The sequence below is a fragment of the Pleurodeles waltl genome, chromosome 3_1 (genome assembly GCF_031143425.1).
Source record: "Pleurodeles waltl isolate 20211129_DDA chromosome 3_1, aPleWal1.hap1.20221129, whole genome shotgun sequence".
NCBI lineage: Eukaryota > Metazoa > Chordata > Amphibia > Caudata > Salamandridae > Pleurodeles > Pleurodeles waltl.
The window spans coordinates 274,341,515-274,366,671 of record NC_090440.1 but is presented as its reverse complement, the minus strand read 5'-3'; the positions used below and the strand labels follow the sequence as shown (position 1 = coordinate 274,366,671).

The window sequence follows — 25,157 nt, the reverse complement described above, 5'->3', positions numbered from 1 at the left end:
TCTTGTTCCTAAGGTAAATAAACATCATTAATGCGAGAATGGTTTCTAATTAATTTCAAATGATTACATTTCATTTGATAAGGTTAGGGTGCAGAATATATATGTGTTGAAGGCTGCATGTTCTGTTTGGCTGAGGTGAACCTACCACCTGCGCTCACCCTTGGGGAGCATGGCACAGAGCGGTCAGACTTATCACAGAGACAATGTGTAAAGAATTGGCACAGCACTACCACACAACAAATACACAGAGCATCACAAAAGAGATTTCACACGAGGTGTATGTAAAATACGGTTTGCATTTGACACATACATTAATTCCAAACACCCTCAGAAAGTTATCAATTGCGTATATCCCTGGAATAAGGCACAACGTCTGGTGCATGAATATTTGAGTCATACCAGACAATGCCGGTCGGACGAAGAGTTCCAATCCCGTGTCTACCTGGGATGAGCCACAATGCCTGGTGTGCCATGACTTCAGCCGCACCAGACAAATATGGTCACACACTGAGACGCAGGTTCAGCGGTGCGCATGAGATAGAATGCAACACTGCTTCAGGTATGCCCCAATTCAGAGGGTCGCAACCAGTGAACCAGACACCTCAAACAATGAACATGCATTTGGGTGTTGCACAGGAGAAATGTGGTATGTTCGACAATAGCGGGCCACGCGGGGTCCTGCAACCAGTGAATCCGATCACTACCAACCAGACGCTTAAGCATGTTGTGGCCCCATGATGAAAATCCACACTACTTAAAATGCAGGCAGTACTCTGAAGGCTCCGAACCAGGCAAATCCAGTCTCCAGATGAAATACTTAGTTCCACGCTCACACTGCTGTTACCAGCTGACGTCCAGCAGACGATGTAGGCACTTAAGAGGGGACCGTTCTCCAGATGACACAGGTAGAAAGTGTAGGTCCCTCACAGGAGGTCTTGGATGTCCCTGAAACCTCCACAAGAGAACAGGGGGGCAAGCCACTTCAGAGTGCCACACAGCAGCAACCAGTTTGCCCAGGCCAACCACGATGCAGGAAGCGCGAGCAGTCCCTTTCTAGGGCAGTAATTACTCCTTGTGCACAACAGATTCTTCTGGCAGCGTGCAACATGTGATCCAGGGTCTCCATCCCATGTTCCTGAAAGTGTCTCTACTTTGATGCAGTGTGTCACCGGGAGTGTACTGTAGTGTGCCTTTGAAGTTGGGGGAATTTCAGAGGGTTCTCCTTTGAACTACAGATTTCTCCCCTAAACTTCAGTCCAGTCTGCCATAGGGCTGTGGAATGCAGATCTTGATCTTTAGTGAGGCCATGATGTGGCTCCGAGAGGTCAAGTGTCAAAGCCTCTCCCTCCAATCTATCCTGCCAGGCCCACAAATGGCAGAGTCTTTGTTCCAGTTGGGTGCCCACGTTTTACAGAAATTGCTGGGGAATGCACAGATGTGCTCCTCCATCCCCCAAGACTCAAGTCAAATTAAAAGGCACACAAGGCATTTTAGAGCAGAGAAATTCCCACTTTCTAGAAGTGGCATTTTTCCATGATGATTTTTTGGCCCCTAAGGTCTCTGGGTAGGCAATAAGCAAAAACCTATGGGAAAAGATGACACCCCCCTAGGTAGGGAAAACCCATGTGGTGTGTCTTCATTACTGGGCCAGACTGCCATTTCCTACCTGCTCTGCCCTTCAGGGGGATTGCTCTAGAGGCAGCAGAGGGTCCCCTCGGGATTGGCCAGGAAGTTACTAGTGCCAACCTAAGCCCAAACCAAACTGCGGCTCCAGAGGCCTGCACTAGCAGGCCACAAACAAGCTAAGCAGTCTATTCTAATGGGTGGCATACTCAGTGCATTGTCCCACTAGCACACAAGGATGTACTCGCCCTGGGTATGTGGTGCCTTTTTCACAGGCCACTCCTGGGAACAGCACCTGAACCAATCACATGCTCTCCCTCTTAGCACATGTAGGAGTGGAGCCCACACTTTCAAACTGCAGTACAGTGGGAAAGTGCCCAGAGTCCTAAGGCTACACAAAGAGTCAGCAAAAGACTAGGTGAAAAAGCAAAACATATCAGGGAGATCCCCCTAAGAAAAGGCCATTCCCAACAGCATGATTGCCTAATGTCAACGTTAGACTACACATTACAGGAATATTTTTTGGTATATATGGGCTAAAGTTGTGACGTCAGGAGTGGTGACAAAATTTATACTGCACAGCTCTCCAAGTTTACAGTGTTTCTCAGTCCATGCATCTCCCTGCCCCAATGATCTTGTCCACGTCTTAGTATCAGTCTCATGCCCCTAATGTCCACTTTACTCTATTTCTTTCATTGTCAATATCTGCATCTTCTAGTCTGATTATTTATGTCCACATTTTCGTGTTGCAGAGTTCATATCCCACTCTCTCTGTGCCTGGCCCAGTGCTTTGTCCATCATGTCCTTTGCCCAAATCTACCTATCCAAGTGTCTGCACCTCCCTGTTGTACCATCAGTGACTTCTTACAATGTCTATGCCATGCGCCCGTCCTAGGAAACATGGCACAACAATACTCTGGTATAGGTTTTAGTGATTTTCAATAGTTTTATTACTTAGAGTTCCTAATTCTAAAAAAAAAAAAAATACACATGCTAATGATGCATGGGCAGGTAGTTTCAAAGAATGAAGGAAAAATAAATCACTGAAGTCCATCACCGAGGTGTGTGAATCAGATGAAACCCTTACAACCAATCAAGAGATACTAAATAGGAATGAAACAACATATTTTCCAAGGCAAACGCCTATAGTGGTTTCACTAAGAGTATTTATTCAAATATTACTTCAGAGCACAGTAAATCTCCAGCTTATTCGTGGTCACGTTTCCGGGCACATCAGAATTATACGTTTTGTTTTTGTTATATAGATTTCAACTGCAAAAGGCATCTGAGATCTCTGTGTAAACGACTGTGGGAAATAGCATGGAAACACAGAATCTTGCACGTTATTCCCCCAAATCTTGTGATCCTTCTTATGTACCGGCCCTTGGAATTACTGGAACCTCATTAACAGTAATTCTGATGCCGGTAAATGACTCTAGGGCAGCCATAATCGAGGCCTTGGTGAAATGCTGAACTATAATATTCGACTGTCTGTGGAATAAAATACTTGAGTGCATAAAAATGTAGGAGTACCAGAAAAATCTGAATTAGAAATGTCAAGCCTTGCTAAACTTTCATAAATAGATTTTTGATTAATCAATGGACCAGGGTAAAGCCGGCAAGACTGCATTAGATATATGTGTGTATGTGTCTTTTCCACTGGGAGGGCTAGGACTTGAAGAAACGTGCTTCACATATTCTTTAGGTAAGAAAGAGGGTATCCTTATCGAATACAGAAGTTTGCGACACGTCTCTACAGCATCTCTCCCGCTGTTTCAGTACCTCACACGTGGAGGCGGAGGGGCTACTATGAAACCAGTTCATGTGGGGTTTGACGTGCAACTTGCAATGCCGAAGGATGCAATTAACACTCACCCTTATGCTGTATTAGGTCACCCATATTACTAGTTTATCGAGCCTACGTGTTACATACTGCAGTAACATGACGTAATAGTCTAGAAAATATAATGTCAGTCATTTTCTTTTAAAAAGGATGAAGTGAGGGATATTTCTGGCAGATATTATTTATTGTTTCTCTCAGCTCCAGAAGTCCCTGCAATTCCGATTGCAAATTGAAAATTCAATCAATGCTAAATGAGCTCTGGAATGGTTTCTTAATTGAGGATATGAGCAAGAATGGTGGAATATAAGTACTCTTTCAAATGGTGCGATGTTCCAGAAAGTCAACATTGTGAACCTGTGAAATCACTGAAGCTTTTTTAAACTGTCATGGTACACCAAGCTAAAGGAGGTGGGCGGTGCTCACAGTGTCACTTTCTGCTTGGCCCGAGTCCTGGAGACAGGTATATTGAGCAAACAGGTTATAAAACTGGTATCTTACAAAATGTCTTAGCGACGGAGTTCAGTCCAACGCAGACATGGTCTCTAGCGCTTTCAACATTCTTAAGCATATTTATGTTTCTGTTGATTTTACATATAATGCCACACTAATAGTATCTTCAATAACATCTGCTCATCATGGTGGGTATACTCCCCCGCCACCACCCACCCCCACACAACAGGTTGAGAAAATATAAAATAATGGCCTACACATCGGGATCGACTGCACCAGAGCTTTGGAACAATGTTGTGTCCAATAGGCCTAAGGCACAACGTTGTAAGGACATGTTCTGCCCGAAGCTCTGACTTGAAGTAGACAAGAACTAGGTTCCTTAGTTTGTGGAAGAGCTGGGATTTGTCCACTAAGATGTGAACCATTTTTTTGTGGCTCTACAGAAGCCATAGTTTGTGAAGCCAATGCTTGTAGGTAGGGATGGTGGGTTTTCCCCAGAGTGAAAGGGTTGCCTATCTGGCAACTAAGAAAAGGTGAGAAATGAGATTGTCTGTAGTGGAGTGGTGTGGGCAGAATCCCTCATTGGGTCTGCCTAGGATTGCAAATTCAGGTAGCTTTTCGAGCTCGCAGTCCTGGACTTGGGAAATCTCTGAGAAAAAGGCATCCCAGAAGCCTTCTACGTGAGGGCTGTACCAAAACATGTGCGTGAGGGTACCAGTGCAACCAGAGTCAGCATGCTTCAGGGTAGGCCACGTTGATACTATTTAGACAGGGAAGCGTAAGGTACCAAGATATTGTGGAGGATTTCCCAGCCTTGTGCATGTCTGCCTAAGGCAGTATTGCAGTGGAACACTTGGTGCCATTGTTTAAGCATACTTAAGTGTTAGATGACACTAACAAATCGTGCCCTCCACTATTAAGCCCTCATTGCGGAGCAAAAGGGAGGTGAAAAAAATGTTTCCAGGGACAACATAAGTAATATTTTTAAAACAATTTTCTTTTCCTCCCCTTAAAAAAAAAGGCCCTTGCTTAAATATGATACAGCAGGTATAACAAACCTTCCTTTATATTTTTAACTGATTTGGTGATGAAAGTCAGTGTTCAATTTGCAGCTCCACCAGCAAGTAGTCCTTATGTTTATTAAGACACAAAGTTGCCATCGATCCATGCTCCAACCCGTCAGTGGAGGTCACAGGCAGTTGCATATAGGTAAAGATCGCTGTCACAGATGTTTTCAACTGAGGGGATACTACCCATCAGAATGTCCAAAGACAGGGCCTACACTCTGACCTTTATTCTTTCTTTGACAATGACAACCACATAAGACAACTGGTAGGACTAGAACATTAGGCAGACATTTCCGGTGATGCCCTGTCATGAATTGTATTTTTTCTCTCCAACTACAGCCAAAGAAAATCATTATTGGATCTCTCAAGTCATCCCTACTCCAAGGGCCTGTCGCAGTCTACAAGGTTAAATATCTACATATGCCCCCTGGCACTCTTACTTGCCCAGTACTAGGTCAACTTCCAAAAGTATTCAGACTGTATGCAAATTCACTCTAACTATACACCAGAACTCCACGAAATGCCTGATTTAAAGAGCCAGGAGTCTGCTGCAATGTAAAATCAGAGTGACCGGCACAACACGCACCACAAGAGGGTGCTTCTTCTTTCTGCGGCTGGAGCAGATTTTTTTACTCCAGTGGCAACTTGAATGCAAGCTGCAAGTTTCTCAACGTGAGCAGTAGCAACCTGCCATGACCGCCCGCGTTGAGAAAGCTCATTGGGAGGTAGTCTAGAGTGTGATTTTTCAACCTAATGTTGGTGAGCCGTGAGGTAGGAAAATTTCCAGTCCGCTGAGGTTTTGGGAACTCCACACTTCAGAAGGATCGCAGAATGGGCAAAACTCCGTAAACTGTCGGCAGAGCAGAATTCATCACCCCCCCCTACAAATAATCCCACCAACATGAAAGTGTGCTTGGTACATGTATTCCACTGGATAAAGGATAGCTTGCTCTGCATGAGCAGAGCCAAAATGGAGCTAACTGTAATGTCAGAAACTAAGCCTGTCACATTACCTTTTGAGTGAACCCTAGGATTGGGAACCTCTTGTGCGACTGCCCAAAACTCTAGGAACTGGGGGATAATTTTTACTCTGGTCTCTCAATTAGCCCCCAAACTCCAGTGATTCTTAATTAGAAAAGCTTTTCCACTTTCCAAACCAACTATACTTGTCACAGCATACACTAGCCTCCCTACTGCCAGGCAGCAAAAGCTACAGAACCAAGCTTTCAGACTATATATAAACCTTCTAAAATCTGACCATACCAAACTGCAGTGGAAGACTTCCACTGGCTTCCAGCAGACGCCAGCATCATATTCAATGTATTTTGCAGCATCCATTATTACTAGTAGTGCAACGTAACAAATACCTTCAGAAACTAACTCAAAACTAAACTGTAGCCAGAAACCTCTGCTCATCTGTCCACCTAATCTACCAATGACCATTCAACAGGATGAAGTACAGGTCCTGAGGTTGTATAATACATACATCTACTTCTTGAGAACCAAAAAGGAGCTCCTCACAGTACTGTGACTGAAAAATATACCAGAAGCCCTGAAGTTCAGTGAGTTGCTTTACAACTAAACCACAAAATCTGTAGCAGACAAACATAGTGAGCTGAGACCTTTACATAATACAAGGGGCAGACACACCACAAATAATTACTTTTTTGGGTCTGGGGTTAGAGGGACAAAGTGATATTATAGTGTGGAGGTCATGGCAAGTTCGGGATGAGTTGGTCAGTGTATAATAGAAACAAGGTTAAAAGTTGAGTTTTGGGTTCCTTGCGGTATAAGCTGGAGCACTAAACAATTTGACTACACTCAAACTTTAATTTTCTGTACAGCTGTTCATTGTTATCATTTTTAGCACTCTGAAGTAATTGAAATGTAATGTATCACTTGATAAAGCTCATGGTTAGATGTAGTAATCCTGGATAAATAGATAAATGAGGCAACAGTGCAGAATACAGATGTTGGGTGAAAGCTCATTAAACTCAAAATTTATTAATTGGGGATTCAAGCAAAATATGATGTTGCATGCATATCATTGCAAACATTCTTGTAGCTCTTAGAGACAATTTGCCAATAGATCTACATTTTCCTCTTCGAAGAAGTAGGTACATACAATACCTGCTCTGCAGTACAAGTAGATTATTGTACAGCACCCAGGAATTTCAATTTTTTTTTTTAAATGATATATGTGCATCCTCATTGTCCTATTTATCATGCACAGTTGACTTAAATGTGAAATCAATGCATAAATCAAGCTTAATTAACATGTGAAGCATTTCTTGTGATATAAGCTAAGGCCTCCAGGATTTTTAAATTAGACCAGTATGGAATGACATCACATGTGAAAACCACATCCACTGACTTTTATGCGGGTGAGGGTTGTAGTTGGGGGGACAACACATCTGTGGATTTAATATACACAAAACCAAAGCCACAAACCATCACCTGCTAAAAAATGAAATAGGCTAAGAGACCGGGTACCTGACACTAAGGAGCTGTGCGACTACAGAAAATGGAGATTCGATCATGCTTCAAATACAGCATATGTCTAGTTACATGAATAGGAAGCATTTCAGTCTATGGAAACTGAAAGTTGTGTTTTGTAAAGCATGTGGTTAGATGAGGTACATCATTTTTGGTAATCTATTGAATTTTCAAACTGCCAATGCCCCAAATCTACAGGTGCTGAAATAAGTAAATCAACAACTTTGCACCCAAACGTTGGAATTAAATGTTTCCAATCAGACGGTAGTATTGTTTGATCAAATATTGGATAATTATCACAAGGACTTATTGGTCAGACACTGGCTATCACTGGACTAACAATAACTATTTACTCTCAGAGCCATTTAGCTATAGATTGCAGGTCTTGCCTCATACAGTTTTGTAATTAAGAACTGAAAATCTGTTTTTGAAGCATATTTGAAAGGGTGTAAATAGCATATATTTGTTTCTACTGCTCTACTAAACTGTCATCTTTTTTGCTTATGTTCCACGTGGGTTTTCCTACAGGATTGTTATCCAAGGCATTTTCAAATCTGTCATCTTTTTGCAATAACCCCTCACTTACTAGTTTTGAAGCGCATAAAATGTTTTAAATGTGGTTGAGATAGCCATTATTATTTTATTTAATGGAATAATGTTGTGCAGAACATGTCCTGGATGGTAGTGAATTGCGTTTCATATAAACTGGAAGATATGTGGCAGAGGTACAAGTTTGCAACAAGAGCTTTACATTCTCGGAGGAGGTGGGGGGCACAAGACTAATGTAATACTTTTTTGAGAGGTGAGTAAAGGATTAGAGTAAATGGGGGGGGGGGGGAGGGGGAAATGTTAACATTCCATTGCAGATCTTTTACAGATTGTTTAGAGAGTAGATTTCCTTGGACTTTAAGAGGTACAGACCTATGGCTTTCCCCTCTTTGTCCTATACTTTGCTGAGTGTGGCTTAAGCCTACACTCTACTCCCTAAGACTACTCTTGGCCGAGGTTCTAAAATGCTGACACCTTCCCTTCTACCCTCCTTTTCAAATTCTTTCAATTTTTTTCTAAGCCTTTTTGTCCGATTTTTGCTCTTTATTTTTTGTCCCTACGTCCTTTAGTTAGATCTTGTTTCGCATTACTAGGGCTGGTAAGACATTTCCTAATTTACCACAGTTTAACTTATTTCTGATATTTTGTATTGCTATTACTGAATTATTGGTTTGTCTTATGTTGACTCGCCTAAATTTCTTCAGAAGGTCTGACTTCCCTATGGGTATTCTGTATCTTTACAGCATATTCTTTAGATTTGTTTACATTAATCTGAGTTTTAATTTGTAATAAAACCCTTTAACTTTATTTCTGTCTTGAGTCCTAATTGTGTGGCTAAATTGGTTACAACCTAAATTAATGTTGATTGATTAGACCTAATATTCTAGTGCAGTGGTTCCCAACCTTTTGACTACTGTGGACCCCCAGTTTATCAGTATTGGAACCTGGGGACCCCTACTGAATCATTATTGGAATCTGAGGACCCCCCCGCAATGAGTCCTTACTGAAAGCTGGGGACCTAAGCTGTTAATATTATTACATTTTCTAAGCAACCGCGGACCGCCTCAGGTGGCTTCGCGGACCCCCAGGGGTCCCCGGACCACAGGTTGGGAACCACTGTTCTAGTGAATCCCTAGCCACGGATCCAAAATGATTCATCGACCTCAAATTAGAGCACACAAAATGATCCATTAAAGCCAATGCATGTAAGGAACATGATGAAATGTGGAGTTTTGCCTTGCTTGCTGCATTGCTTTAGAACAGTGAAAGTGTGAGCTGTATTACATGTATGTACTAAGGCTAAGGATGCTGCTGGAGAAGCTTGTTTACTTGCCTGGTTCTTCTCCACTCTTTGTATTTCAAGCCTTTCCTAGGATGTGGTGTATGTTGTGGAACAATATACAGCTTGTTTGTGACGTAACTTGTATTTTATACATTGGTGGCATTGTAGCACATGCAAAACAAATATCAACTTGTCTAATAGGGAGGACCAGAGAAGTAGTCTAATTGTGAGGTTATACTACTGAATTTACAATGCATAGCTCATGACAGTTTTCGGCACAGCCTGTGACCCATGCAACCTATCCCACCATATTCTCCTGAAATTAGGCCCAACTCCATTAGCTCTTTCCGTAGCATAAGAGGAAGGGTGGGCCTCCTGATGTAGGAGGCTGCCAGATTGAGCACTCTTGGGGTTTGTTCCATAATGGTGCCCTTTAAGAAGCTACAAACAGACTGGAACACGCCGACAGGACACTTTCTGGTGCATGGTCGACTCTTGGCTGATCTAACATAGTTATGGCACATTACAGACATTGAACCAGCGCAACACCTGTTAGTGCTCCATACTATAGGCAGTGGCCCTCCATTGATCACCTGGTTTACCCGTACCCTGGCACATATCGTACCCGATACCTTTTTGCCAACTCGTAGATGTTTGGAATGAGATATAGCCAGGGAATTCACAAACAAAGAATGGGAAAGAGTGCTAATATCTCCTAGAAAAGTATCACACAATGCGAAGTTAAAGTACATACAGAATAATAGTCTACATAGGGCTTATCTCACAATGGAATGCCTCCACAAAATGTCTGGTTCCTCCTCCGACTGCCCCAGGTGCCAGGGTTCAGCTACTGATTTAACGCATGTGTTTTGGACTTATCCAGTGGTAGTGTCACTCTAGAATGACATAGCCAGTTTTATAACAGGAGTAGCAGGACTCACCAGTGTATGCACTATGGAGGGCTCGCTGGTAGGCCTCTTTAAACATTTGAAAGGAGTGAAAGTATCAAACCGCTTTATTGACCTAGCTTTTTTTGATAATTCACAGAACCACTGCCATGTATTGGAAGGCCCGCACTCTCCTGGGACTGCACTACTGGTGTGCAGTGATGCTGAAGTGGGGAAAGGCTGAAGCTGTAGTGCAAAGATGCTCTTTTGATTGCCTGTAAATCTACTGAGGATTTACCGTTTGCGAGTCCAGAAGGCAAAACAGAATATAACCCCGAAGATGACCTCATATCAATGATTATCCCACATTTGGAGAGGTCAAACTGCACTGATAACTTTGAGCGACAGAAAGGGGGAAGAGACTCTCTTGTCCCCAAATATTATGGCAATCTATACTCTGGGACTTCAAAAGACTTTATTAGTCACTGTAACGGGGACTCTCGTATTACGTCACTTCTGCTAAGCTATACTAGTGGGACTGAAAAGTATTTTTACTAACCCGGTAGTTACCTAACGAGTAGTTTTGTGAACTATTTTTCCTGGATGATCCAAACCACAGTATTGAGTATAAACTGTCTAATATATATATATATATATATATATATATATATATATATATATATATATATATATACATATACACACACACATACATACATATATACACACACACAAACATACATATTTGAGTATGAGAAACGCAACTTTAGTGTGTATCAATTTTTTGTGTCATTCATTATCCGTATCATTGTTATAGTGAAAAAAGGTTTTTCTATTTGGCGTTTTGTGTACAAAAATGCTTTTAGGAGCAAATTATATAAAAAGTTGATCAAATCATGACTTTTCTACACAACAGGAAAAGTGGACTGGTTAGTGTTTTAGGTATCGGATAATTAATATCCACAGGGGGGCTTTGTCTTTCTTTGTTTAACTTTCTAAAAGTGGCATGTTCAGACTTGTAATGATAAAATTGACTTTACCATTAAAAAGGGCTTTTAATTACAAGTTCATAGATACCAAACAGGACACGCCCACCATCTCTGGTTTAGGAATTACAGCTTACTATGTCTACTAATGTTATTCTAAGGGAGGGCAAGGCCTCACAGTAATAAAAAAAACAAATTTGAGAGTTTTTCACTACTAGGACATGTAAAACTAAAAAATGCATGTCCTACCTCTTAATTATACAGCACCCTGCCTTACGGGCTACCTAGGGCATGCCCTAAGGGCGACTTATAGGTAATAAAAGGGTAGTTTAAGGCTTGGAAAGGGGTTTTAAATGACAGCTCGACATGGCAGTGGGAAACTGCCTGCAGGCTGCAATGGCAGGCCAGGGATGTGTTTTAAAGTGCTACTTAAGTGGGTGGCACAATAAATGCTGCAGGTCCACTGGTAGCATATAATTTACAGGCCCTGGGAGACGGTATACCACTATATAAGGGATTTACATGTAAGTGAAATACAGGTTTCTGCCAATCAAATCATGTTTTAGGGAGAGGGCACAAGCATGTTAGCAGTGATAAAGTGCACAGAGTCCTAAGACCAACAAGCACAAATCCAGCAAAAAGTAGGAAGATGCAGGCAAAAGGTTTGGGGTGACCCTGTAGAGAGGGACATTTCCAACACCTACAAATATGCTATCAATCGACTGTTAAAATCCAGTTCTCCAACTTTTGCTTAATAAACACCGCTGTAATACAGCTTCACATTGAAAATAGCAAAGCCTTTAACCATGAACTGATTAACGTCTTTACTATCGTGTGACAGTTACTACTGCTTGACCACTTGATGAATTGAACCTTCATTAGAATGATGAAAAGGATTCCTCTGTAAAGGCCCTGTCCTCCTTTTACAGTACAACAACCTAGTGAACCTATCAACCCACATTCTAGCAGATTTATTTTGAACAGGGCCTTCGTCTCACAGTTGATTGAATCTGCCAAGTATAACATTGCCACATGTTCTAAACCTTTTAAAAGTGCTAATATTCAAGGATGCTCTTACGCATCCATTCTAGCATAAAATCTGACTAGTGAACCGCCATGCGTTATTTTCCACACTCACAATCATTAGGAATAGCAGAGTTAGCCTCCTACCAAGGAAATATTTCCCTCACTCTGCACAAGCTTCTTGCCAGTGCAACCTGTCAAGCAGGCATATAATAACAGACTTTCATACAAGAAGTAGATTTCACTGCTAGTCAAGGCAGTAAATATCCATCTCAGGCTGTCGAGGATTATCACTCATTGTTTATACAGTGCAGAATATTGCTATATGAAGGATCATCCTTTCGATGAGGCTTCTCCAACCCACAGCTCGTGAACTACTGGTAGCTCTCCAGCTACCTGTGAGTAGCTCTCCTGTATACAGCCCAGCCTACTATATTAGATTTTGTTTGACTGAATTAATATGTACGTGCATCAAAATAGAAAATTGTTTTTTTTAGATGAAAAAGTAAATATTTTAAGAAGCATAATTAAATTATATTTCAATCTAATATTTGACTGAATGTACAACAATGGAGACTAATTATAATATTACCTTGGTGTCACTGGCATTGCAGCTATGGCTGGTATGTATTACCCATGTAAAGGCACTTACAAATTACAAATCATTTAGTGTATTACTGCTGGCAACACTGCAATGAAGTGGTCACTGCTGATCATCGTGCATATGTTGACCACTAATTTAACCTTGTCTGTAGTCAACACTAATAATATTAGTAGCTCCAGATGGTTTCCATTGATCAGAAGAAGCTATTATTACATAAAGGGTTGGAAAACCCTGCTTTAGAGGCTTGCTTACTACAAACCCTCTTTACATGAGTCTCCAGCCTACCAGATCGCAAACCTCTGTCTCATTAAGACAATGCTGGGGTTAAAGGCTACAGATTGGATCTTGCCTTATCTGGCAACCCTCCAAAGGCTAAAAATGTCAATGCATGCAGCTAGAAATTAAACACTAGCTTATACGCGACTCAAGTTTGAAGAGAAACGGATACCCCAATTCTCCAGATGTATACCCCCCTGCTGCTTATGTTTAGCCACACCTTTTTAAGAGGATCCAGAGGATTAAAACAAATAGAAAATATTGGTGGTATAGGGTTTCTTCACTCAGAAAGCGGTCAGGTAAAGCACTGCAGTTGCAGACTAAGCCACTATCTGAGATAATCAATCTGATAATGCTCTTTAGATCAGTACTCCCAGATAACCTTGAGAGATATGAGTAATAGTTTTATATGCAACGGGTATAATATACCACTTGTAACTAATACTTACAGTGTGTAAAGTGGAAAAGACAAAGCTCTAAAAAAAAATGATGGATGTGGGTGTCAATAATGATTAATTGTCTAGAAAACTGCAATCAGTATGGTCAGAGATAAACCTGTTCCACCAAATCCCAACCAATAGCTTAAGGATGGACAAGTAATTAAGCACTTCAGCATAATGTGACCTAACACATGCCCATTCCATACAGCAACAGGACCACTGATACGAGAGAAACCTTTGCTTTGTGGCCAAGTCCGTACAGCACAACCGCATAAGTTGTCAATCTCCAATCATACACACAGCTCATAAAAATTGGAACAAGCATTAACTCGAAGCCTACTGTAAAATCTAAGAGGACAACACATAACTACCTTGCAAAGGAAATCAAAACACATATCAACAGTGTCCATATTATGAATTTATTCAAAAGTGAGAATAATTCCAGGTGCACGCCCATTAATATAGCAGGTGCTCATGACATGGATGAACCTTCAGCAAATGTATTCAACATAAGGATTTCTAGAGAAAGGCAGGAACGCAAGGGATGGCTAAGCCCTCTGCAATGTGAGCACAGTTATCGAAAGAGTGCTACTAAATGAAGACAACACAAACAGTCCATGAATTGATAGACCTAAGAGAGAATCTCTGCGATCCTAAGAGACAAAATACCACCAGAGCGATAAAAGAGAAACAGCTTCAGATACCTCTCACATCGCAGACATATGCTACACCAGACCACCTAGATATGTCAATTATTTGGAAGCAACCCAGGCATAAAGGGAGGATGTGGAGCTAGAAGGACACAGTGCGTGCCAAAACATAGGCATACCAGCCTGAAGATTTAAGGAGGTTTAAAAATATTTAGCATGCTCCAAACCCAGTCATCCCTATTGCAATAGTAGGTATGAAGATGGATGGTCTATCTAACTTGAGTGGAGAAAAAAGCAGTATGGTCTAACTTCTGCAGCGAACAGATCTTGTATACACACAGCTGAAAAAAACAAAACAAAAAACACAGGGAAGGGTTTAAACATTCCAACCACTACCCCAAACTCTTAGGAGGGATAAAGAAGGGAAGGGGAAAGAAGATCACTCAACTTGCTCATGAAAACAGTTTGCTTAGGGTCAAAACCCCTGTAGAGGGCTTAGGTAAGAGGGTGAGGTGGGTGAAGACTGGATCGGACGTTCCTGGTATCTAAAACTGAGATACTGAAAAGATATTGAACCCCGTCCCATCTGACGGCACCCACCTTAACTCTTCCCGGCATTAAAGGAAGTGGAAGGACAGAAAGGGAACATAACCTGCTGCAGACATTCTTTGGATTTAAAAAAAATGCTTTGTAAACAAATATTCACTACTTCTTCAACTTGAGATTGGAATGACTCCTAGAAAAGGGGGTACCTTAGGGATTCAGAATAAATGTGGAGTAGCCTGGAACGCCACATTGTCTTAAGAACTGTAACACTGGAAAGTACCTGAATGTCTAGCACTTGCCAATTCGATGTGGGCTGAACCTCGAGCTATTGTGAATCATGTTGTTAGGAAAAGGATCACTGATCAGTGATCATGAGACAGAGAAAATTCCATCTGACCTACCAATAGGGGTTGTCTGTTTGCTTATTTTTCTGGACATGGACTGACTCTGATAAAATAAGGCGCCGATATTTATCGGATTTGATCATAATCAGAAGTCAGTATAGATTAATATGCGGTTGACCTGCTAATTGGCATTTAGCTCTTTCAGGGGGTGAAGTAACTTGCTGGCAAATACCCAGAGCAATTGGTGTAGTCTTCGCTTTTCATTCTCCGAAGCTGGATGAACTCCTCAAATTAAACTCAAGTTTTAATTCCTCATAGGTTCATGCTCAGGGGGTTTATCACTGCATTCGAATATGTAAACAGAATCTCCCTTTTGAGGTTTATTAAAATGCAACTTTGCTACCCAGTGACAAATGTTACCAGCTTACTCTATGTCATCAAAGAAACCCGCAGGCAGATTTACTAAGAAGTCACGCAAAGCAACGCAGCAAGACTTGATGTGCTGTGTGACAGGGAGAGTCAAGAAATGTGCCATATTTACTAAGATACGACTCACTTTAATTTCAATTTGAATTGAAGATGTGACACATTTCTGCTCTCTCCCTGCTCTGGCGCACTGTGTGTCACCTAGCGCCAATGCATACGCCTTTGCTAAATGGTGCAAGCATGCCTGGGTTACAGGCTGGACTATTTTTGTGCAGGAAGATTATCTTCCTCCACAAAAACAATGCAGAGTTATTTTCCCCTTCTACGTGTGCTGCAGCACACATGGAAAGACGAAATATATTTCTCTTTGTTACACCTCACTCATGCAATCCCAGGTTTACTGACTTGAGTAAACCTAGGATTGCGTCAAAATCCATGGGTGGATGCATGGGAACACCCATGGACACCTTTTGAAAGCAGAGTAATGCAAGGCAGCGATTTTTGTTGTGTTGCGTTACTCCATGCAGAATCACGCAAGTTGGCTTAGTAAATCGCACTTAAAAACAACAATGGTCATTCGCTTTACTAAAGTGTTCTTCTGTGATGCACGGGTAGTTCGGGCTGACCTGAGCACGTTCAGTAAGGCCTAAGTTAGTTTTCAGCTTGCATCTTTATTTAGTTCCTAATGTGACCAAGATGGAGCTCTTTCATCGCACTTGAAACATTTCCAAAGCCATTCGTTTTTTGGAGGTGTTTCAATTTGGTCCCTGACCAGCTTCCAGTATGATGAATGCGCCGATGCTACTCTGCAGCAACCTGAATGCGTCTGTTAAGCAAAGTCTTGCTTACAGTGTTGTTCTTGGATCATTCACTGCTTTTGACAAGGTTGACCATGATCTTTTGTTTTCCTTGGAGCCTTATATATTGATTTTCATTTGGCACTATTTAGTATTACTTCAGTTTATATCTACTGTTTATCTTTATAGGTAGCCCTTGGCTTGTCAGTGCTATTGCTCCGCAGGCCAAGGACATACTTACCTCTTACGCATGGCTTATTTCAACAAAAATCTGCATGTTATATGTTTTGAGATGGGGTAGGAAGAGCACTTGTTATGCCAGTTTATGTCTGCATTTGTTTATGGAGCTCAACTTTTGCCTCTTGTCTTTGCAGGCTGTCTAGTGACTCAGAATGGGTGTTTGTCATCTTTCAGGGTAATGGGGATGTGCCACCAAAGAGGGAGACTGCTGAGTTCAGGATATGCACTATAATTAGTTATGTGACCCTTCTCTATCAAGAGGAATCACTTCTCTTTACGTTTCCAAATATTTGTAATAGTTTCTGGGACAAATATTCAATTACTAAATAATTCTAAGGAAACTCAAACTTTTATATTATAGTGAGGCATAAATGGAACGTACAAATAAAACAATAACTGTTCCTCATGCTCAACCACCTAACCCCAGCTATTAAATGTCCATCAGTCTAGAAATAAAATATAATAGTTGGTGTGCAGTTACTTGAACAAAGGATAACAGCATTTGGCTTCAATTATTTCAACAAGAGGCAATGTCTGCTTACAGAAAACGTGCATACACACACTTTATGCTCAGCCCGTTTCTTTGGTAGTAAGTGCCTTTTGGAATCTTCTTTTGCCTTTTGGGTTTTGTCCTCTTCTATGCCGCCTTGTGATTCACCCCACCCAGGGACCCAGGGGAGAAAGAGGCAGGCACCTAATTCAGACATCAGGCCTTGTTGTACAGTAAGAAAAACAAGCATTGGCAAAGCCAATAGATCCCACCTACGCAAGAGTTATTGGCTTTGCCAATGTGCTTTGGCCATGTTGTTCACCAGCATGGCTGCTGTTCAGCAAGGATTAAAGTTGGTGGCATAGAGGAAAGTGGCGTGGAGTGTCATAGGGTGGAATGGCCAAGAGTGGTGAAGAGTGTTGTAGTGTGGTGAGGCAGAGTGTTGAGTATCAGAGTGGCAGAGTGGAATGGACTGATGCTGGGTGCATTGGCATTGAGTGTTGCAGAGTATAGTGGCATTGAGTGCAGTAGCAGTGAATTCAGCAGCATACAATGCAGAGTCGTACAATGCAGTGGCGTAGATCAGAGTGGTGCACAGTAGAGTGGAGTGGTACACAGAGTAGAGTAGTGCACCGTAGAGTGTATGGCATAGAGTAGAGAGGTATAGAGCAGACTGACAGAGTGGCATAGAACTGAATGATGTAGAGGGCAGTGGCGTAGAGTTGAGTGGCATTGGGTGCAGTGGTGTAGAGTACACAGTAGAGTTGAGAGACACAGAGTGCAGTGGCATAGAGTGGTGCAGAGCAGAGTAGCACAGAGTGGTGTACACTGCCACAGAGTGAAGTGGCGTAGTGTGGAATAGTGCAGAGTAGAGTGGCAGAGAGTGCAGTGTTGCAGAGTGTCAGAGTACAGTGGTGTAGAGTAGCGGCGTAGAGTACAGTGCAGCGGTGTAGAGTGCAGTGGCAGAGTGTAATTGTACACAGCGCACTGGTGTAGAATGCAGTACTTAAGACTAGTGTCAGAGTGCAGTGGCATTGAGCGGATTGGCGCAGATTGGAGTAGAGTGGTGTAGAGTAGATTCTTTCAGAGTAGAGTGAAGTGGAGAACAGCGGAGTGGTGCGGTGCAGGGTAGAGTGCATGTGCGTGGAGTGGCATAGAGTGTAAAGGTGTAGAATAAAATAGTATAGAGTGCGGTGATAGTGAAGTGATGCAGCATAGATTAGAGTGGCGTACAGTGGATTGGCGTAGAGTGCAGGGGCATAGAGTGTATTGGCACAGAGTGCAATTGCATAGCGTGCAGTGTTGCCGAGTGGAGTTGTGCAAAATAGATTGGAGTGGTGTAGAGTGCAGTAGCGTAGAGTAGAGTTGCAAAGACCACAGTGGTGCGGAGTGCTGTGGTGAGAAAAGATGGAAAGTGCAGTGGTGCAGAGTAAAGTGCAGTGATGGAGTGGGGTAGCGTACAGTGGGGTATTCGTAGTGTGGTAGCACACCACCATTACAGATAACACATTTTCAATTGAAATGACCATTACATTTGCACAGACATACAGTTTTACTAACAAAAATATACAGTGCACAAACAAATATGTAGAAATTGCACCACCTAGTTTAATGATTCGTTTTGATCATATTAAAAGTATGTTTCCAACACACTGCAGAAATAACAAAAATATGCTTCATTTGTGCGTTCATAATTTTGATACATGCTGAAAAATGTAACACTGTCCATTTAAATGTAATGTGCTAGAAGAAAAATAAAAACTCTTTCAAACCCTCGTAGCCAAAAAGATTATCTTATAAATCCTCTCACTTTGAAGTCAGAGAAGAAAAAGTAAACAAGTGCCCTTGGAACACAGCCTGATATTTGACCTTGGTCTTTGAACGCACAGCAAATGTGAAGAGCTAAGAACAAGATTTAAAGGCATGTTAGCAGAAAGAGAGAGGGTGTAAGGATTCAGTAAACTCGGTTTCAGCGAACTGAACCTGGAGAGCCTAAAGCAAATAAAGCTGGCAAATTGAAAGCCACAAACCACAGAGCCAATGGTAATCGACGAGCAGAATGCATTCCTAAGTCAACTTTCTGACAAAGATGCATTTTACAAACCAGACAGCACAGCACTGTGACCTAAAAAAATTGATCCTACATGATCTACTTGATGTCATATGGGTTTTTAAACATCTATTAAATGAGCATGGATAAATCTCCAAATAATTCATGAAGCACCCTGTGAATTTGGTTGTATTTAAGTTGAATGAATTTCAGATTGTATGTCTATTCAAGCCATAGAATGGTCTCAGTTTTTTCTCTTGACATATGTTCAACAATACATATGAAGGTAATTAACCGAATAGAAACCTAAAATCATTGTACAAAAGAAAATTTTCATCAGACTTTGTTTAGATTATTGCTTAAAAACAATAATTCTGAAACATTCAAGCACATACACCCCATAACTTCTTCTTTACTTCATAGCTTTGCTTCTCCACCTACTACTGTATGGTACCCAACAATCAGGACCTCTTTAATAATTGTATTTCATTAAAACAACCTAGCAATTTGTCATATATATGAATGTTAAGACACAGAAAACATTTCACATGGTATCTTTTCCTTATCTCACATTTCTGATTCGATTGCTGAAAACCTGTTTCACAACTTCTATGGTATTTATGAGCTCATTTTCATAGTTTACCCTCTTTAAATTTTCAAAATGAAGGAGGTCTTGGGTTTGTTGCATCTTACAGTTGTGCTACGTGTTGGCATAGCACACCTTTAAACACACCTGGGCTAAACTGCCCTTGCTAGATGCTAGGGCTTTGGGATCAACTTTATCTTAAAAACGTATTTTTTTAAAAAAAGTTACTTTCTGCTGACAGTCACTCGCACAACCACTTTATAAACAAATGTGTTCACTATCTAACCATGTCTATGTCACTAACCACACTTAATTTATTCCATCAAGTGACTCTTTATCCTTTGGAATTCCGATATGCAGATATTACCCAATCCTAGAAATCCTCACAAAAGTACAATAATTAAGGGTTCAGTTTTATTATAATTTAATTGAAGGTTAATTTATTGAGTAGTCTTTTTAACAAAAATGCTGTACATAAGGTCGAAAACAAAATCCAAGTTATATTCCAATATTTACATTTTTGCCTTATGGGCATTAGATGCACAGATGAAAATACATAACAGGCGGGGGGATCATGAACGCTTTCTAGGGTATTTATATAAAAGTAGGTGGATTTTAAGCCTGATTTTAACAGTGGGAAAGATGTTATGGCCCTGGGGTCACTGAGCAGAGTATTCAGTGAAATAACTAGAACAGGCTGAGAGCTTGATATCTGGAAGGGTACAAAGTGATTTAGGTGTAGCAAGACGTTTTATACTGATGGAAAACAGGTTCAGGATGAAAGTGTATCACCTTAGTGCTTGTGTGTAGGGGTGGAGCCATGGATCTTCTTAAATGTCAGGATACCAGGATAAGACGTTTTTAGATGATTTGGCAAACATGGAGACTGTGTTGGCTGGTAAGGGTGTGTTGAAAGTAGGGTGTTGCAAGGAAGATTATGGCCTTATCTAAAGAGAAAACAACTGCAGATGTAGACTAACAAGATGCTTCACAGTAGATGATTCTGCTCATGGATGGACTACTGATCAAGGTTTTGTTATGTGGGAACTAAGGTAGGCAAATTTCCCAAATATTCAGTACCTACCTCTTCATATTTAGAACCTTCAAGATTCTTGGACGAAGTAGAAAGGGTCAAAGTGTGAGGGAGAAAGAATGATGTGAGCAAAGTGGGAGGCAAAGCAGCTGAGGGAAGATGATAATTTAAATTTTGTCCGAGTTCAGCATAAGTGGTAGTGCACCAAGAAATGCTGAACTGCTGTAAAGTACTCAGCGGCACAGGGTTTCAGGACAGAGGAGAAAAACGGGAAAGAAATAATGACTTTTTCTATTGTTTAGCCGATAAAGGACACCAAATGACAATATAATGTCACCATGATACGTTCTGCAAATTGAGAAAGGAGAGACCCCAGGAGAGAGTCTTGGGGTCTGAGTGTTGGGGTTAATCCACTGTATGGGGTGTGCAAAAACAGAAAACAGATGTGTGTAGATATGTGTAGGAGAAGAACACATAATAGGTGATTGTGAAGTGCAGAGATGATTAAGATGGAAAGTGAGTGAGTGTTGTCCTTCTGGAATTACTTGAGGGAAAATGGGATGGAGAAGCTTGTTGAACAGGCAAGGTAATACATCCGGAGACCAAACACTTTGAGTAATGGGCCAGCCATGGACAGTACCACTTGCCAGCAAATGCATTAGTTCCATTAAAACTGTGCACTCTGGTATCAATCCCTTTTACATCAATCTGAATCAGTGTATATCCATAATCCATGGCTCGATAGCACGTCAGGCGCAATTCTGGTAGTGGTGCTCCCATTGCCATCTTAGAGCATAGTTTTTGCTGGGCGATAATAATCCTGACCACGGCCAAATAATACTGACCATTCATTTGCACATAAGACGAACTAGATTGTCGCTAGGTGGTAGTTTCACCAGATCACTGACTGATTAAAATGCAGACATCCCAAGCCTGCGGCCTGTGCATTATACACAGATTGCTGCAGTCAGCTCTCAATCTATCTAGTTACCTTACCAAAACACAGAACAGAAAAATGAACTGACAAAATGTACCCATCCATAGTTCAAAACAAAACTCTGGATTTTCACTGTTATGTAAAAAGAGAACTTGATGCACCAGCACTACAGATAGAATCCATGAACGGTCATAGCAAATTTCTTCACATTACAAAAAGGTCCACTCTGCCAGGCCAGGTCTCCTCTGGATAGTAACACAAGCATTTTAGACAGGATCCAGCCTTTCAGTGCCTCACCAGTGAGGAGCAGTTTGAGACCTGTGGCAAAACAAGCTTGGGAGCCACATCTGGACGTATCACTCCTACTTGGGCCGGGCTGAACAGCTGCTTTAAAAAAGGCCCAATGCTGATTTGCATTTGGTTGGCCTCGGTTTGTTATGGAAAGGAACTCTAACAGTAATGGACAGGAATATGGCTCAGAGTGATAATCACTGGCTGAGAATAATTCATCACTTTTCTCCTGTTTAATAGCTTCTTCAGAAGCACAAATAAGCAAGCATTGACCGATAGATGATAGAGATCACGCTGCTGGACTGAAATGAGCATAATCATTTGCCCAGCAATAATGTCTAAATGCACTTTGGGAATCTGGATTTAATAAATGCGTCCTTTAAGGTAAACAATTACAAAGACTGTCAGCAGCAGCCATTAAAAGAACCTTGTCACAATTCAGTTTATACATTAAGGGCAATGTTTACAAAATAGTCAAAGGTGCACTTGTACAAATCTGTGCAAATTCACCAATAGTTTCAATGGCATTCCACTCTCATCAAATTACAAAAGTGAGAGGGAAAAGGCACAGTTTTGGACAGCAGTGCTGGAACAACTTTCAGAGTAGGGGTGCTGTCATCAATGTTATACCACAGAACTCATAGGGATTGTGAAAAATCCAAACGCCGCACAAAAAATACAAGTGTAGCAATGTACCACGCCCATTTAGCAACAAAGTAGTAAGCATGTAGTATGTGTTGGGTGGAGCATTATGGAACACGCTGTCACAAATATAATAATGAAGAATGGTGTAGTAGAGCACTGCCATTTATAGACAGCACATTTGCCATTCAAATGCCCACTAAATCTGCACAGCCATTCAGTTTAATTGATAAAACTATATAGCACACAAATTATAATGTGTGGAAAACTAGTTTCAGTATATATATATATATACACACACACATATATATATAATCTGCACATCACCACATAAAGTGTCTAGATGAATTTTGATCTTATTAAAATCCGTTTCATCAAAATTCATAATTAAAAATGTGCCTTATTTGTGCCATACTTGCTTGTGATACCCGTAAATGATCTGTACAAACATTTCAAAATGTATTTACATTTTTTGCGTGCTAGAAAAAAGGACATCCTACAGCTTTTCCTTTCACACACTGTATCCCAGCAAGATGTCAGATAGTTCACTTTACAAAACCCTATCACTTTTCAGTAAGAGAAAGAAAAGTCAACACCAATATCCCTTTCAAAAGAACATGGGGCAATTTATCAGAAGACAGAGCTTGACATTTGCACACAAAAAAGTTTAAGATAAAATGATGCTTCCAAAATATAGATTTTACTGCTATCCAAAATATATAATATATATTTTTTACATAACTGTCCCGTCAACACCACAGGGGTAGTAAGCCTATATAAATACAATGTCAATTAAAAGCACACATTCCACAGCCCTGTTAACTCTTTGCACTACCACTCAAAAATAATACATCTTTGCAATCACAAAGCTTCGAGTGAATCGATCAATTACAGCCAGTACCAGCTCCCAAGTGCCATTTACTTTTGCAGATTACCCTATACATTTTCAGATTAACTTGTTGCGCACATTTGCATTACTTTAAGGGAAGCGAGCACCGATGACAAGAAGGTTTGTTTAGCTATCTGCCTGGCTGCGGTTTCACGGCACAGGAGATTGACTTGCTGCACTGCACAAGGCTTTAGCTGAAGCCCTTAAAATATCGGAAATAACCGTCCCGCGCCGGTTGCCTTTTCGCAAAACGTAAAATAACCTTTTTTTCATAAATCAGAAAAGCATGGGCAAGTCGTGTCCCTCTGATCCCGCCTACTTCGACCACTGATCTGAAGTGATAAAAGGCGGTGCTTTAAATGAGCTGCAGCGTGATTACACGTTTTTGCATTATGTTTTGCAGCCAATGCTTTTGCCAGTTTTGTGGCGTTTTTTCGGGCTGATCAAGGACGTCAAATATCGTCAAGGATGCTATTTACCCACTCCCACTCCCAAAAATGAAAATAATAAATTAACAAAGCAGTGCACTGTGAGCGCCGCTGTCCTGCTCCAGCTCAATTCAACCAAAACGGACTAAAGTTCTATATTATAATGATTACAAGAAATAATCTGGTAACCTTTGGATGTGAGTGCACTTCCTGTGAGTTCACCTGTCAAATGCCGCACAAAATTACCTCTCCACGCCCTTATAGTGAATAGATTCCGCTCCCGCATAGGCTCTATCCACTACCACCCACCTTCCCACGGGAGTCTGGACCAGTCCGCAATACCATACCCCGGTCCTGATTCGACTCCATTCCAGAATACATTAACTGGAAGTTGCCTGTTGTTCCCTAGGGAAGTACGCGTTTTCCAAACAGTTGCAGGCACGCTTTCGCGACAGCCAACCACCCACCGCTCCCTCTAAAAAAAAAAAACAGAGGCCGCACCTGCAGAAATGTTTTCTTTCGCCGGATCCCAAGGCTTCTCTATCCACAGGGTGCTACGCGAGGTGACGTGGAGATGACATTCCACGATGTATGAAGGTAAACTTGGTGCGTGAATGGTCGGTCGCCAGGCGCTGCGAAACACTCGTGTTACAGGAAGAGAAGGATCAATAAGCACAACCGGGAACAGCGATGGGTAAAAATCCTCTGACGTGGTAGTGCGCACACGAACCCAGTGCCTGGACACAGTTGTGCAGCGACCAATCAGAGCCAAGCTCATTAAGACGAGCACACATCTCTTCGAATGAAACGCGAGAATTAGACGACGGTTGTACCAGATTCAGAAGTTTGTTAGGTGTGATCTTGGAGAAAGATGTGAGCTGCTTCCCATTATACTGATCGCTGGGAATAAAGCAACGGGACTGCAAACGACAGGAGCGACTTCGGTTGAAAGGGAGTTGTGCGTAATGTAAATGATGGTGGGTGGGGTGACCTCCTCAATGACTGCCCGTGTCCTGACTGTTAAAGCTCCCCCGTCTGACCATGCCTCCCGGAAGTGGAGGGGAAGCTTAGGGGCTCACTACGGGCACCAAATAATTCCCACTGGAGATCAAGACGTGGTTACCAAACGGTGTGCTTGGTGCGTGTCTGTTCGCGGCTCTCCTCAGGCTCGCAGCCCCCATTAGGCTGAAGGCTTCAGCCCCTCCCGTCGCGTTCCGCAGCCCAGGCTGCAGCTGTGTCGGTGTCTGTCCCAAGGAAACCCTGGGGGAAGTAGGACTGGGGA

General features: G+C 41.6%; 1 protein-coding gene across 6 annotated transcripts in view; it reads right to left on the bottom strand.

Moving 5' to 3' along the window:
• Positions 1-24,582, bottom strand: part of TJP1 (tight junction protein 1) — a 478,449-nt gene extending 453,867 nt beyond the window's left edge. For 5 of the 6 annotated variants that reach the window (XM_069222373.1, XM_069222377.1, XM_069222378.1 and 2 more), the window contains exon 1: positions 24,377-24,582. The gene's annotated coding sequence lies outside the window, so the exon portion shown is untranslated. Of the gene's footprint in view, positions 1-24,121; positions 24,144-24,376 lie in introns of those variants that run through there. The other variant, XM_069222375.1, reaches the window with a different exon arrangement.
• Between the last annotated feature and the right edge of the window lie 575 nt (positions 24,583-25,157).